General features: G+C 39.9%; 1 protein-coding gene across 1 annotated transcript in view; it reads right to left on the bottom strand.

The window, feature by feature from the left end:
• Positions 1–18018, bottom strand: part of LOC120914001 (protein prune homolog 2-like) — a 238018-nt gene that overhangs the window by 28437 nt on the left and 191563 nt on the right. The window lies entirely within an intron of this gene.

Below are 18018 nucleotides of genomic sequence, written 5' to 3'. Positions count from 1 at the left end.
TGGCCTGCACAGAGTCCTGACTTCAACACCATAGAACACCTTTGGGATTAATTAGTAGGGAGACTGCAAACCGGGCCTTCCCGTCCACATCAGTGCCTGACCTGCGCTTCTGAAAGAATTGTCAAACATTCCCATAGACACACCCCTAAACCTTGTGGACAACCTTCCCAGAAGAGTTGAAGCTCTTATATCTGCAAAGGGTGGGCCAACTCAATACTGAACCCTACAGGCTAAAACTGTGGTGACATTAAACTTCATGTGCATGTAAAGGAAGGCACCCCAACACTTTTGGTAATATATTGTGTGTGTGTGTATATGTATATATGTATATATATATATATATATATATATATATATATATATATATATATATATATATATATATATATGTATATATGTATATATATATGTATATATATATATATATATATATATATATATATATATATATATAAATATAAATTCTAAATACCTTTTTTTTTTTATATGTATATGTATCACATAATCTCTGTTCTCCACTGCATAAGGGGCTTAGAACTGGGGAGGAAAAAACAGCAGTACACTGATCTTCCCAGTGAATGGGTATGCAGGGGGCATATCAGCACAAGTCTGATCATTGGAGCCCTACATGCAGGCTGTGCCCCCAGCATAGCCAGAAAACTGACCACGCTGGGATGGATGTGCTCCCATGCCTAGTATGGCCAGTTTTAAATAAGCAAGCATGGAGCCTGCCAGCAATAAACAGAATTTTGCATAAACAAAGCAATACAAAGGGTGTTTTTAATTTTTTTTAAACAAAAGTACATGGTACACCAGGCACATATCAGGAGCATGAAATGTTGGGGTAACATATTATTTAAGTAAACTAACTGGTACGGTAGAGTTTGTATAAAAATAAAACTTTAAAAGTTGTTTATCCCAACTGGCTGTAAGTGGGCACAAATGAGTTCTGGATACTCTCTGTGAACCTTTAGCGCTTTGCATAAATTGCATGCCAGACTGCCTGAAATATTAACTAGTAACTGATATCTGTCATGCAAGGGAAAAAAAGTCAATTCTAGAGTCTCTGGAACTAACTGTGTCAATATTAACCTGACCAAATTAAGAGCAAACTGTCTCTCTTGTTCTTCCCTCTCCTCTCATGGAGAGCACAATATGGCTTTTGTCAGAGGTGCTTCATCATTTTGGCTCAAGGAAACTGTCAGTACAGTTTGGGAATCGTTATTCATGGGCCGATGTCCTGATGAGTCTAATGAAGCCTTTCTGCTGACAACTCATTTGCTAAAAATACCAGGCAATAGAAAGTATTAATGGAACAAGGAAATTTGCTGTCATTTCACAAGTAAAAATATTATTACAGTGAATGGAGGTTTATAAATCTTGTCTTTTACGCCTATACATTTATATCACTGAAATGATTTAGTTCTCCCCTGTTGATAAACTTTGTGGTATGTGCTTAAATTGCAACATAATAGGGTAAACACCAGTTGTGTTGCACACACGCAGAGCAAACAGTCTGTGTGCCATTTGTTGCAAATATAAGCTAATTACCAAAAGACCCCTCTTGAAGAAAAGACCTTTGTTTTCTTTCCAAAAAGTTTTGAGGTTCCAACATTATTTCTTGTATTTTTAAGTTTGCAGAACCCAAAATGTATAGCTTTCTAAATTGCTCTTTCTGGTAGTCTAATGCCGCGTACACACGACCGTTATTCAAGTCATGCAAAAAAACAATGGGGCAGATCCACAAAGATCTGCCCCGGCGCAGCGTATCTGAGATACGCTACGCCGTCGTAACTTACTTCTCTTTGGTTCGAATCCAGAAAGAATTTGCGGCGGCGTAGTCTATCTCTCGCGGCGTAACGGTGCATAATTCAAATCGGCGAGGAGGGGGCCTGTTTCATTTAAATGAAGCGCGTCCCCGCCCTGAACGAACTGCGCATGCTCCGTTCCTAAATTTCCCGCTGTGCATTGCGCTAAATGACGTCGCAAGGACGTCATTTTTTTTGACGTGGACGTAAATTACGTCCATCCCGATTCACGGACGACTTACGCAAGCAAAATAAAATGTTTACAATTATACGCGGGAACGACGGCCATACTTAACATTGGCTGCGCCACCAAATAGCAGCTTTAACTATACGCCGAAAAAAGCCGACTAGAGACGACGTAAAAAAATGCGACGGCCGCTCGTACGTTCGTGGATCGTCGGAAATAGCTAATTTGCATACTCGACGCGGAAAATGACGGGAACGCCACCCAGCGGACGCCGAAGAATTGCATCTAAGATCCAAAGGCGTACGAAGACGTACGCTTGTCGGATCTAACCCAGATGCCGTCGTATCTTGTTTTGAGGATTCAAAACAAATATACGACGCAGGAAATTTGAAAGTACGCTGACGTATCAGTAGATACGCCGGCGTACTCTCTTTGTGGATCTGTCCCAATGTTTTTCTCGACGTTATTCCTCTCAAGCCTGCCTTGCATACACACGATCGTGAAAAAAAATGCTTGAGCAAAGCGCGGTGACGTACAACACGTACGACGGCACTATAAAGGGGAAGTTCCATTCGAATGGCGCCACCCTTTGGGCTGCTTATGCTAAGTTCCCAATCTCATAACTTGCCTCTGAGCATGCGTGTTTTTTTCCCCCCTCGTTAAAGCCTACACACGAACATTTTTCACGGCGTGAAAAACGGCGTGAAAAAATAGAGCAGGTTCTAAATTTTTAACGGCCATTTTTCTCGTCGAGAAAAATGCTCTGGAGCCTACACACAACTGTTTTTCACAACCAATTTAAAAAATTGAAATTGAAATGTTCTCGTCATGAAAAACGGTCGTGTGTACGCGGCATTAGTATACTTCTTTGCCATTATTTTGGTAGTAATGGTCATATTCCTTCTTTTTTTTTTGGTGATTTCTAGAATTTTTTAGTTTGAAGGGTTCAGTGTTCTATGTTGTATACTGAATTTTATAAAACAAAACAAAACATAAAAAAAGGAGAGGGAATGGGTACCTGGGAACCCTGGGACTATGAAGCGCTTCATAGTGCCAGGGTTCCCAGGTACCCCTTCCCTCTCCTTTTTTTCATGTATATATGGGATGAGGTGCTTCAAATTTGAGTGTCTGTATATCCACAAAATACCATAACAAAACAAAACATACTTTTTTTTAAAAGTAAGCAGGTAAGATTTTCTAGGCAAGACTTCAAGCAGGTTTGTTTTATCTCCAAAGTAGTTTACAGTGTATTAATCCAGATAACTAAAATGAATGAACTGCATATTGGCCACAGGTTGGGTAAACCTGCTTGCACATATTTAGACCAATCAACAATTCCAAATGCATCAAATCTGGTCACCTGGTTAACCATCTTTAGCAGTGAAGAGTTACAGAGCGAAAGTTCCCTTGTTAATACAATTCTAGTCAAATATTAAAGAAAATAGCTAAAAGTGCTGACCGGATTTTTCTGGCGGGGGGCATCCCCTGTCGGAACACAATAGAACAGCAGGGCAGGGGAGATTGATGTACTAACTTCACATTGTTAGTACAGCGGCTACGGACGTAACTGTCAGTTTTTATTTTGGTTAAACCCACTGATGTGTACTAGGCTTTAGGTAAGTGGCTGTTATCTTATGACCCTTAGTTGTCAACTCCATATTCAAAACTTTAAAAAACATGTTAACAAATAAAGTGGATTAAAGGTTTTTTTTTTTTTTACTTTAATGCATTCCTTGCGTTTAGGTGTCATCAAGGTGTAAACGTGCGTGTTATACGCCGATAAATATGGTACTTTCTTTATGGCTGTCCACCCCTCCATTTAAACTAGGGGGCAGATCCACGTAGATCGGCGCTTCTCTCCGCCGGGCGTAGCGTATCTAAGATACACTGCCGTAACTTTTATATTTTTTTCGAATCCTCAAAGAATTTGCGCCGTAAGTTATGGCGGCGTAGTGTATCTTTGGCGGCGTAAGGGCGCGGAATTCAAATGGATGTGATGGGGGCGTGTTTTATGTAAATACGTCGTGACCCGATGTTTTTTTTTAACTGCGCATGCGCCGTCCGTGGGGGTATCCCAGTGCGCATGCTCCAAATTAAACCGGAACAAGCCAATGCTTACGACGGTGACGTCATTCTACGCAAATCCCTATTCCCGAACGACTTACGCAAACGACGTAAAAAATTCAAAATTCGACGCGGGAATGACGACCATACTTAACATTGAGTACGCCTCATAATAGCAGGGGTAACTATACGCCGAAAACAGCCGAACGCAAACGACGTAAAAAAAAATGCGCCATCCGGACGTACGTTCGTGGATCGCCGTAACTAGCTAATTTGCATACTCAACGCGGAATTCGACGGAAACGCCACCTAGTGGCCGGCGGAAAAAATGCACCTAAGATCCGACGGCGTACTAAGACGTACGCCTGTCGGATCGATCCCAGATGCCGTTGTATCTTGTTTTGTAGATACAAAACAAAGATATGACGCGGGAACTTTAAAATGATGCGGCGTATCAATAGCTATGCCGGCGTAATTCTTTTGTGGATCTGCCCCTAGGTCTTCTTGTAAAGTTTCTATATCCCGTTGTGAAGTTATTGCCCTGCTTAGCTTTGCATCATCAGCAAACACTGAGATTGAACTATTAATTCCAACCTCAATTATGACTGGACCTACAACATTTTTTATTCTACCAGCCCTGTGCTTTTAGAAAATGTATGGCTTTAGGGTTCTTTTATCTTTATGAAAAACTTGTGAAAAACAATAAAAAAGTAAAGAAATTGTAAAATTGGTCTGGCAACCTAAGCTCAAAAATGGGAGCAGAGCCTGGCAACCAAGGAGTTAAAACAATAGTAAACTTTTTGATTTGTGAGGAAGAACTGAAAATGAAACCTAGATCAATTGTATATGCATTACTGTAGAACAATTCCATCACTAAAATGTTTTCTCTGCAATTACAGCTGCAAGTCTTTTTAGCGATGTATCTACCAGCTTTGCACATCTAGAGAGTGACATTTTTGCACAAAATAGCTCAAACTCTGTCAGATTAAATAGAGAGTGTCTGTGAACAGCAATTTTCAATTGCGTCTTGCCACAGATTCTCAATTGGATTTAGGTCTGGACTTTAACGGGCCCATTCTAACACATGAATAGGCTTTGATCTAAACATTGTAGCTCTGGCTGTATGTTTAGGGTTGTTGCCCCTGCTGGAAGGTGAGCCTCCGCCTCAGTCTTTCACCTCAGGTTTCCTTTTAAGATTGCCCTGTATTTGGTTCCATACATCTTCCCATCAACTCTGAACAGCTGCCCTGTCCCTGCTGAAGAAAAGCATCCCCACAACATGATGCTGCAACCATCATGTTTCATGGTAGGGATGGTGTGTTCAGGGTGATGTACAGTGTTAGGTTTCCACCACACTTTTGGGCCAAAAAGTTTAGTTTGGTCTAATTTGACCAGAGTGCCTTATGGCTTTCTTTCAGCAATGGCTTTTTTCTTGCCACTCTTCCATAAAGACCAGATTTGTGGAGTGCACGACTAATAGTTGTCCTGTGGATAGATTCTCCCACCTGAGCTACTCCAGAGTTACCATGGGCCTATTAGCTGCTTCTCTGATTAATGCTCTCCTTGCCCGGCCTGTCAGTTAAAGTGGACGGATATATCTTGGTAGGTTTGCAGTTGTAATATTCTTTCCATTTTCGAATGTTGGATTGAACAGTGCTCCATGAAATGTTCAAAGCTTGCAATATTTTTTTAGAACCCAACCCTGCTTTAAACTTCTCCACAACTTTATCCCTGACCTGTCTGGTGTGTTCCTTAGCCTTCATGATGCTGTTTGTTAACTAATGTTCTCTAACAAACCTCTGAGGACTTCATAGAACAGCTGTATTTATAATGAGCATAAATTACACACAGGTGGACTATATTTACTAATAAGGTGACTTCTGAAGGCAATTAGTTTCACTAGATTTTAGTTAGGGATATCAGAGTAAAGGGGGCTGAATACAAATACACGCCACACTTTTCAGATATTTATTTGTAAAAAAAATTAAAAACCATCTATCATTTTCCTTCCACTTCACAATTATGTGCCACTTTGTTGTTGGTCTATCACATAAAATCCCAATAAAATTAATTTCCTCTTCCATTCTCTGTTGGGGTCCCCCATGGTTCTGTTATTGGACCTCTCCTTTTTTCAATCTACACCTCGTCCCTGGGTCAGCTGATAGCCTCCCACGGCTTCCAATACCACCTTTACGCTGATGACACTCAAATCTATTTCTCTACCCCTCAACTCACACCTTTATTCTCCTCACGTATCACTATTTTACTATCAGATATATCAGTTTGGATGTTGCACCACTTCCTCAAACTCAATTCATCCAAAACGGAACTTATCATTTTCTCTCCCCTACGTGCCTCTTCCCCTGATCTCTCTGTCAAAATTGATGGCACAACTATCAGCCCATCCCCACATGCCAAGATCCTATAAATAGTCCTGTCCTTTAAGCCTCACGTTAAATCACTGTCCAAATCTTGCCGCCTCAACCTTCGCAACATCTCCAAAATACGCCCCTTTCTAACCAATGACACCACAAAACTTGTAATTCAATCCCTGGTCATCTCTCGCCTTGATTACTGCAACTCCCTCCTCATTGGCTTACCTCTGCATACTCTAACCCCCCTTCAGTCCATCATGAATGCTGCTGCCAGACTCATCCACCTTACTAACGGCACTGTCTCCGCTACTCCTCTCTGTCAATCCCTCCACTGGCTTCCGCTCACCCAACTAATTCAATTCAAACGTCTAACAATTACCATCCACAACTCTGCCCCCAGTACATCAATGACCTAGTCTCTAAATACCAACCTAATCGTTCTCTTTGTTCTTCTCAAGACCTCCTACTCTCTAGCTCTCTCATCACCTGCTCCCATGCTCATCTCCAGGTCTTTTCCAGAGCCTCTCCAAGCCTATGGAACTCCTTACCCCCAATCTATCCATCTATCTCTATTAGCTTTTAGAGGATCCCTAAAAACCCTCCTCTTCAGAGAAGCCTACCCTATCCATACCTAACAACTGTACTTTCATTTGAGTCCATCTGATCATCCCCCACAGCTAACTACCCTTTGTTCCACTTGACCCTCCCTTCTACATTGTAAGCTCTTACAAGCAGGTCCCTCTGATCCCTCCTGTATTAATTTGTATTGTGACTGTACTGTCTTCCCTTATGCAAAGCGTTGCGCAAACTGTTGGCGCTATATAAATCCTGTATAATAATAATAATAATAATAATAATAATAATAATAATAATAATAATAATAATAATTTAGGTCTTTGTTTGTAACATGACAAAATGTGGAAAATTTCAAGGGCTATGAATACTTTTTCAAGTCACTGTAGACTCTGAATTGGTCTTGACGATGTCAGGACCTTGGACCACTGGAGCATAGGGGAGAAAACGCTGCTCATTTAGGTCCAGGAGACTTGGTCTAGGAGACAATTCTCTACTCCTTGCCCTTGACCCACTGCAACGGATAATGTTGGACTTTATGATTGGTGTAGGAGGATGCAGAGAAAGAAATAATGTTACAGAGAACAGGCTTCAGGAAGTACATTCCTACTGTCCTGAGATTTGTGGGCCAGATTCACAGAACAAATACGCCGGAGTATCTACTGATACTCCGGCGTATTTTCAAATTTGCCGCGTCGTATCTTAGTTTGTGATTCACAAACAAGATACGACGACTTTTGGCTAAGATCCGACAGGCTTACGCCTTCGTATGCCTTCGGATCTTAGGCTGCAATACTTCTGCCGCCGCTGGGTGGAGTTTGCGTCGTTTTCCAGCGTCGGGTATGCAAATTAGCATTTACGGCGATCCACGAACCTACTCGCGTGCGTAACATCGTTTTTTCCCGTCGCAAAGTTAAGCAATCTTTTTCATTGCTTAACTTTACACCAGCCATGTTAAAGTATGGCCGTTGTTCCCGCTTCGAATTTAAAAAGAAAATTTCGGCGTAAGTACGTTACGCACGTCGCCATTTACAAACACGTCAGGGGGCCGTAATTTTGCGCAAAGCACGTCGGGAAATTGTGAACGGAGCATGCGCAGAACGTTCGGTGCGGGAGTGCGCCTAATTTAAATGGTACACGCCCCATTTGAATTAGGTGGGCTTGCGCCGGACGTCTTTACGATACACCGCCGCAAGTTTACAGGTAAGTGTTTTGTGAATCAGGCACTTACGCTGAAAACTTGTGGCGGTGTAACGTAAACACGATACGTTACGCCGCCGGAGTTCTACGAGAATCTGGCCCTGTGTGCTTATTTTTAGACACGTACAATTAGTTTCGTTCCAAATTATTTTTTTAACGAAAACCCATTACATTTTTTCTGAATATTCGTAAATTTGGAAATTCAAAATTCGAAACTCTGAAAACCCAAAAATTGGAAAATCTTAAATAATAACTCACTTATAATAACTTAACTATTACTAACTTTTAAATTATAGGTATTTTGTTTCAAATTTAGCTGTTAGTGAATGTAACGAATAGAAATGTATCCGAAGTTACGAATGATCTGAAATAACGAATGCCGTATCTAAACGAATGGATAATAACTAATTAATAATAATAAATAACTATAATTATTTATTTTTTATTATTATTATTATTTATTATTAATTTGTTCCGTTCCATTCGTTTAGATGCAGCATTCGTTATTTCGGATAATTTGTAACTTCGGAGAAATTTGTATTCGTTACGCTCACTAACAGCCAAATTTGAAAGGAAATTCCAATACCTATAAATTAATAGTTACTGTAGTTATTATTAGTTAGTTATTCTTTCGAATTTTTTGATTTTGTTTCTTATTTTTCGGATTTACGAATTGTGATCATAACGAATGAGTAAAAAAAAAAAAAAAAAACGAAAGAAACAAAAACTAAAACAAATGAATTTTTCGCCAGTGCACATGTCTACTTATTTTGAAAGGGGTAGAAAGATTAAATCAAACCGAATAAATGTCCTGACTTTAGCACTGTGTCAAAGCTGAATGCTTTCACTTGTTGCCTAGCCTGCAATTGTTCGTTTAATGACATGTAATTTGCAAAGGCAATGTGTACTTTACATATATTTTATTTAAATATATTTGGACATTTATTTAGTGAAATTGAAATATTTCATCTAATAAAATACCAAAAAATGATATTATATTATCTGTATGATTGAAAACTGCTGTCAATGCAGTTTTCATTCACATACAAATGAAGCCTGAATTTAGCAGCAGCAAAGTAACAAGGGATGACAAGTATAAATATTATGAAACGACCTGAAGGCTTTAGTGCACCTTATTAAATGTATGGCACATTATGCAGAGAATGCTGCTTAATCTGACCAAGAGCTGTATTTTTCAGGCAGCTTACCCCCAGGTGGACATTTAGATGCCATCATTCATATCTTACAGAATAACTCCCATGCAAACACCGTAATGCAGAAACACATTTCCTGCTGTCGAGAACATTTCTGGCAAAATTAATCAACCATTCATCCATTCAGGCTCTTTGCATACCCTTTGTCAAAGTGGGAATACTGAGAGATTTCTCCCCTCTTCCAAGCATTCATTTCACTGAGTTGTAGAATCCATCAAGCTTGCCTTGATTTATTGAACTGTCTCTTGTCTCAGCAGTACCACGACAGCAAATGAACTGGTAACTTCTCCAAAAACAGCAGAGATAAAACAATCTCAAGGAGATTTAACACTTTCTATGGCCGCCTCATGTGTCTTGTTTAACCTTGTCTATACCAGTTCCTTGACATATCATTTACAGTTCCGTCTATACAATCATTTCTAGATCCACTTGATCTCAAATATTATTGACCTATAACAAATATATTGATAGGTTAGGTGGTTTATGATCAGAATGTGTATTAATGTGTGTTAGTATGGGATGATAGTTTGTAAGCCCCTCTGTGGATGGCATGTGTAACAGTTCTATTCACTCTGCTACATAATTATTAGGTATAAGTAGTCTTTTAAATTATTAAGTATGTTTTAAGGTCTATTAAGCATTTTTATTAGCTTAAATATAATATTCACTGTCCAAAAAAAACTAAAAAAAAAAACAGAGCTTTATACAGATCCAGTAAAAACAGAATATGTTACACATTCATTAAAGGCTTTTGATTAAAATGAGAGGTGAAAATATACAACATGTCCTTGTTCACACCTCCGCGGCTTCAAAGTCACCCCTGCGCGACTTCATTGCGGCTTGCATACGACTTCTTTAACAGAAGTCAATGTAAGTCGTGTTGAAGTCGCACCAAAGTAGTGCAGGAACCTTTTTCTACTTGAGTCGCATGGATTATAACACTTCCATTGCCGTTAATGTGGCGTGACTTGTCATGCGACTTTGAACTCTCAAGTCGCATTACAAGTCGCGGCAGTGCAAACCAGCGTTATATGGTGGATGAAATTTTAACAATAGGTTAGTTAGCACAAGTGTAATAGCATCTTTTGGATGAAAACATATTTACAATTACAGTTGTATGGGATTTTGTGATTAATTGGTGGCTTGGTAATGGTGCTCAGTTGCCTCCTCAGTTGGCGTGTACGCTGTTATAGATCCACGTACAGCTGGAATTTGAGTAAAGCAGCAGATTAATTAATTTTGTTTTTCTAGAATGTTTTTGTGCTGTTCTAATGCCCCGTACACACAACCGGCTTTCCAGTCGGAAAACCTCAGATGAGAGCTTTTGGCCGGGAATCCCGACCGTGTGTATGCTCCATCTGATTTTTTCCTACAGGAAAACTGACGGAAAAAAATAAGAGAGCAGGATCTCTTTTTTCCCTGTTAGGAAAAAAAACATGCATGCTCAGAAACAATTCGACGCATGCTCGGAAGCATTGAACTTCTTTTTCTCGCCTCGTCGTAGTGTTGTACGTAATTTCTTAAAGCTCAAAAGTTCAGAGAACTTTTGTGTAACCGTGTGTATGCAAGGCAGACTTGAGAGGAATTCCGTCCGGAACACCATCCCTCGTGTGTACGGGGCATTAGGCACATTTCCAGCAAGCTGAAAGGCAACTTAAAAAAGTGCTTACAACTGTATTGCTTACAACTTGTATTTTCCTACTAGCAAAAGCTTACTGGAGTCACAAAAGCAATGTCACCTCCCTCTGTCATCGAGTTTAATCTCTTGACCACCAAGAGGTTTTATCCCTTCATGACCACCATATTCACCAACTGGCTCAGTCATTCAACACTGTATGCAAATATAATTTGTATAGTTTTTTTTCACACAAAAATACGTTCTTTTGGTGATATTTAATAACCACTGTTTTTTTTTTTTTTTTTTTTTGCTATGTAAACAAAAAATACCAGAAATGTAAAAAAATAAAAAAATATATTAATTTCTGTTATAAAATTTTGCAGACAAAAAATCTTTCTTCGTAAATTTAGACCAAAATGTAGTCTTTCACATTTCTTTGGTAAAAATAACCCAAATCAGTGTTTACTATTTAGTCTGTATGACAGTTATAGAGTCTACAAACTATGGTGTATATATATGCAAACCAAGACATGGCCATCCACCTAAACTGACAAGCTGGACAAGGAGAGCAATAATTAGATAAGCAACCATAAGGCCCATGGTAACGCTGGAGGAGCTGCAGAGATCCACAGCTCAGGTTGGGAAATCTGTCCACAGGACAACTTTTAGTCTGTTAGTCGTGCACTCCACAAATCTGGAAGAGTGGCAAGAAGAAAGTCATTGTTGAAAGAAAGCCATAAAAAGTCCAGTTTGCAAGAAGCCATGTGGGGGACACAGCAAACATGTGGAAGAAGGTGCTCTGGTCAGATGAGACCAAAATTTTACTTTTTGGCCTAAAAGCAAAACAATATGTGTGGCGGAAAACTAACACTGCAGCATCATATTGTGAGGATGCTTTTCTTCAGCAGGGACAGGGAAGCTGGTTAGAGTTGATAAGAAGATGGATGGAACCAAATACAGGGCAATCTTAAAAGGAAACCTGCTAGAATCTGCAAAAAGACTTGAGACTGAGGCGGAGGTTTACCTTCCAGCAGGACAATGACCCTAAACATATAGCCAGAGCTACAATGGAATGATTTAGATCAAAGCATATGTGTCAGAATATCCCAATCAAAGTCCAGATCTAAATCCAATGGAAAATCTGTGGCAAGACAAAATTGCTGTTCACAGACGCTTTACATCCAATCTGATAGAGCTTGAGTTATTTTGTAAAGAAGAATGGGCAAAAATGTCACTCTCTAGATGTTCAAAGCTGGTAGACTCATACCAAAAAATATTTGCAGCTGTAATTGCAGTGAAAGGTGGTTCTAAAAATGATTGATTCAGGGGGGCTGAATACAAATGCACGCCACACTTTTCATATACTTATGTGTAAAAAAATTATTAAAACCATTTATCATTTTCCTTCCACTTCACAATGATGTGCCACTTTGTGTTGGTCTATATCATAAAATTCCAATAAAATACATTTACGTTTTTGGTTGTAATATGACAAAATGTGGAACATTTCAAGGGGTATGAATACTTTTTCAAGGCACTGTACCTGTGTATTTATAGAGTGTATATCTGAAAAAATATAAAACAAGTGTAAAGGGGAGGGGTTAGTGATCGAAAGTCCTCATAAAGATACGGCACCTCATCCTTGGTTTGGTTAAATGAAGGGATTTGAAAGGTAGGGGATTATCGCGGTGCCAGAATAGAAACCAGACGTGAATTTTATTTATCAAAAATAAGAAATTTTATTTAGTTACAAAAAGTTAAAATCAGATTCACAAGACAATAGAACAAGACAGATCGTGGGAGCAGTACATTAGAGATATAGTTGCGGATCAAGTCTACCCTACTAGTTTCGCCAGTCAATGGCTTTGTCAGGGGATTTAAGACTAGATCATCTCAGTAAACGCTCTAAAGAAATAGAACAAAAACAGCATTTAACAATTTCATCAATTCCATGAATTACAGTAAGATCCATATATTTATTCACATAAATAATTATTCTATGTTTTTGTTCTATTTCTTTAGAGCGTTTACTGAGATGATCTAGTCTTAAATCCCCTGACGAAGCCATTGACTGGCGAAACTAGTAGGGTAGACTTGATCCGCAACTATATCTCTAATGTACTGCTCCCACGATCTGTCTTGTTCTATTGTCTTGTGAATCTGATTTTAACTTTTTGTAACTAAATAAAATTTCTTATTTTTGATAAATAAAATTCACGTCTGGTTTCTATTCTGGCACCGCGATAATCCCCTACCTTTCAAATCCCTTCATAAAACAAGTGTCATTTTGCAATTTACTGTATCTAGGAATACTATTTAATATAAAACTGTTAGAATCTTTTAAAACATCTTTAGGCAAAATGAATCAGTAAGTTGAAAATGTTGCCTTAAAGACACATGTAATTGGCTTGGGAGAAATGTTTAATGTGTTTCTAATCGTGAAAGACATACAGATAAGCTCAAAACGTGCTCTTGATTTAATAAATTAATAACATTACTTTCTTTTATATCTAGTCTATTTATAATCTCATAAAGTGATATGAAAAAAAAAGCTATTTCATGCAATGGTTTCCTGTAAGTGTTTCAGTAAGCACTCTCTATAAGTAATGATATTAGTTTTCACTTACACAAAGGTCACTTTTGTGAGTCTGTCCATTTGTCATGTAAAGTGTGTGAATGAATTACCATTGTGCAGGTAAAATCCACAAGAAAAACTCAGCAGTGGAAGCAGCATGTGGCACTGTTCAAACACGACTTCTTTTCTGCATCTCCAGAGTGTCCACCAAGTGCTTTAAACAGCATTTATCATGCCACATGGAGACATTCGTCTCCATAAAGATAGACGACCTTTGCCTGTTAGTGTTCATTAAGAGGGCACCACACAAGGATATTCTACATGTTAGGAGAGATCACTAAACATCTTTGCCTGGAGGATTGATGAGAAAGAGCCCATCTTCAATCTCTGTCCCTAGGAGGCACTTTAAACACCTGCCAACCACAGCACTATCATCAGAAAAACATTTAGAGATTTATCTTCAGGCTGGTAATTATAAGAGATAATTTGTTTGGAGTATGGATAAAGTTGGTCTAGCATAAACAAACTAGAAGCTTGAATTACATGACAAATGCCATTAGCTAGCTACTTAATCACATATATTTGCAGTGGAGCAGGAGAGAGGTCTATTGCAAAGCTTCACCATCTTTCAAAAGCCTGAGCAGTGTGGGTGGCACTACTTATATATGATATGCAACATTACAAAATGTAAAGGTATCTCACTAAATATTTTTCTTTTTTTAATACCTGGTAGTTATGAACATTGAAAATGTCAATATAGTAAAGGTTAATAGTTGAGAGCACTTGCGTGTGTAATTGTATTTATATTCATACAGATACACATGAGAAAATGCCACTGTATAATTCAAGATACAATCAGATATTTACTCATAACCACAGCAAAACCCATATAAAGTTTTTTTTTGTAGGTGTGGCTTCTCAAATAGAAGGCACATTTTGAACAGAAGAATCATCAAGAATGACCCAGATGTAAAGTTTATTTTACATCTTGGCTTTAAATCATAATTTTGTATTTGTATACTTTTTTTATGCAACATAATGCATATTGTACATCCCCTTTTACCAAGTTCACTAATTACATGATGTATTGTATGAAGTAACATGGTCAAAATGATCTCTCCAACCTGCAGTAAAGACACAGGGCCGGATTCAGAAAGAGATACGACGGCGTATCTCCTGATACGCCGTCGTATCTCTGAGTTCCGCCGGTCGTATCTATGCGCCTGATTCATTGAATCAGGTTAAGCATAGATATCCCTAAGATCCGACAGGTGTAAGTGTCTTACACCGTCGGATCTTAGGCTGCAATTCCAGGCTGGCCGCTAGGTGGCGCTTCTGTATTTTTACGCAAGGAATATGCAAATGAGGATTTACGCCGATTCAGAAACGAACGACTGCCCGGCGCTTTTTTTTTTCGTCGTTTGCGTTCGGCTTTTTCCGGCGTATAGTTACCCCTGCTATATGAGGGGTAGCTAATGTTAAGTATGGCCGTCGTTCCCGCGCTGAGTTTTGAAATTTTACGTTGTTTGCGTAAGTCGAATACGGCTGGACGTAATTTACGTTCACGTCGAAAGCAATGACGTCCTTGCGACATCATTTAGAGCAATGCACACTGGGATATTTTACGGACGGCGCATGCGCCGTTCAAATAATACGTCAAAAACGCGGGGTCAAGTTAGATTTAAATAATACACGCCCCCAACATCCCCATTTGAATTACGCGGCCTTACGCCGCAACACATACGTTACGCCGCCGTAACTAAGGGCGCAAGTTCTTTATGAATAAAGAACTTGCGCCCAAAGTTAGAGCGGCGTAACGTATCAGAGATACGTTACGCGGGCCGGACAGATACGCTCAGGTATCTGAATCCGGCCCACAGATTTAAACTTTTTACATTATCCAAACCTGAGGTAATGAATTTAAATTCGTTGAGTTCCGGTCAGTAAAGTTTTCTTTCAGCAGAGGTCTGAATTTCATTTTTGGGCAATAAGTCCAGATCCTTTACATCACAGCCTTCTTCTGTATATCACAATCCTGTTTTCCTCACCCTGCACATCAAATTCCCTCAGTTCACATCACAATTTATCACAGTAGTGTTCTAAGGCCCACTTTACATCACCCCCCTCCTCACAGCAGTATTCTGAACCCCCTTCACACTACCCCCCCCCTTATTTACAGCAGTTTCCTCAACCCCCCTTCAACTACTTGCCGACCATCCGCCGCAGTTATATGGCGGCAGGTCGGCTCCCCTGCGCGAGGTCACGTAGATCTACGTCACCTCGCGAATCAGCCACTCCGGTGGCACGCACGCGTCACCCGCTCGCCCCTGACCCCGATGCGCGTGCCCAGGGGATGCGATCACAGCCGGGCACCCGCGATCGCTCGTTACAGAGCGAGAACCGGGAGCTGTGTGTGTAAACACACAGCTCCCGGTCGTGTCAGGGGGGGAAATGACCTATTGTCTTTTCATACAATGTATGAACAGCAATTTGTCATTTCCCCATGTCAGTCCCACCCCCCCTTCAGTTAGAACACACCCAGGGAACATGATTACCCCTTCCTCGCCCCCTAGTGTTAACCCCTCACTGCCAGTGGCATTTTTATAGTAATCAATGCATTTTTATAGCACTGATCGCTATAAAAATGCCAATGGTCCCAAAAATGTGTCAAAAGTGTCCGAAGTGTCCGCCATAAGGTCGCAGTACCGATAAAAATCGCTGATCGCCGCCATTACTAGTAAAAAAAATATATTAGTAAAAATGCCATAAAACTATTCCCTATTTTGTAAACGCTATAACTTTTGTGCAAACCAATCAATAAACGCTTATTCCGATTTTCTTTTATGAAAAATATGTAGAAGAATACGCATCGGCCTAAACTGAGGAAAAAATATGTTTTTTTATATTTTTGGGGGATATTTATTATAGCAAAATGTAAAAAATATTCATTTTTTTCAAAATTGTCGCTCTATTTTTGTTTATAGCGCAAAAACTAAAAACCGCAGAGGTGATCAAATACCACCAAAAGAAAGCTCTATTTGTGGGAAAAAAAGGACGCCAATTTTGTTTGGGAGCCACGTCGCACGACCGTGCAATTGTCAGTTAAAGTGACGCAGTGCCGAATCGCAAAAAGTGGCCCGGTCATTGACCAGCAATATGGTCCGGGGCTGAAGTGGTTAAAATCATTTCCCCACCACAGAAGTGTCCTCTGTCCACTTCACATCACCCCTCCCCACAGGACTCTCTTATGCCCATTCACATGACCCATCTAGAATAGTGACCTCTGCCCCTTTGCATCATTCCCCCAGCAGCACTGTGCCCCTTTACATCACCTTCCTGACAGTAGTGTCCTCTACCCACTTCATGTCACCCCCCCTACAGCACTGCCCCCTTCACATTAACCCCCCCTCCCCCCACAGCACTGCCCCCTTCACATCATCCCTCCACAGTGTTGCCCCCCTTTACATCACACTTCTTCACTACATCACACTTCACACAGCACTGCCCTATTTCACATTTCCCCCACAGTAGTGTGTTCTATCCCCTTCACCTCAACCCCCCCCCCCCACAGCACTGCCCCACTTAACCCCCCCACATAACTGTCGCCCCTGTAAGCACCATTACTACAGTGATTGCCGTTGGATTCCAAATCCTTTTCTTTTTTTCTTTTTTTATTCTTTATTTAAAATTTTGTCACAGATACAATAAAGCGGTAACTTCACAGAACTATCAATATCAAACTTGTGAGGTATTGTCAATATTCTCTACTGAATCACAGTGATTGCTCAGGACAGGTATGGCACATGCATACTTGCATTGGTCCAATCTGGACCAATGTAACTATGCAAAATAGTCCATATCTGGATTTTAGCTTTAAGCTGGTCATACATGTGTACTGAACAAGTGACTGAACTACTTTAGATTACTAAGATTATTAAGAGCGCAAGCCATCTAATACAGTGGTCATCAACCCTGTCCTGCAGGGCCCACTAACAGGCCAGGTTTGCAAGATAACTGAAATACATCACAGGTGATATCATTTGCTGCTCAGTGATTGCAGTATACTAGACTGCATCTCCCCAAGGTAATACATAAAATCTGGCCTGTTAGTGGGCCCTGCAGGACAGGGTTGATGACCACTGATCTAATACATAAAATTGTGATCTTATTCAACTGCAGAGAGATTAAGATCTAAATATGCCCACGCACAAACAGGGAAAAAACGCTTTCAATGAAATTGCCATACAGTAGCTGTCTTCTGGTTTTAATTTGATCTTTTAATAAACTGTTTTAAAGATGTCAACGTATTCCCAAGTTTCAGCTTAACAATCAACCGAATAGGTGGATTATTTACAGTACTATAGTCAAACTGTATTTGGCCATATTGGGCTGTAGATCCCATCA

This window comes from Rana temporaria, chromosome 1, assembly GCF_905171775.1.
Source record: "Rana temporaria chromosome 1, aRanTem1.1, whole genome shotgun sequence".
Lineage (NCBI taxonomy): Eukaryota > Metazoa > Chordata > Amphibia > Anura > Ranidae > Rana > Rana temporaria.
The sequence above is the reverse complement of the archived record's forward strand: the minus strand, read 5'-3'. Positions and strand labels throughout refer to the sequence as shown.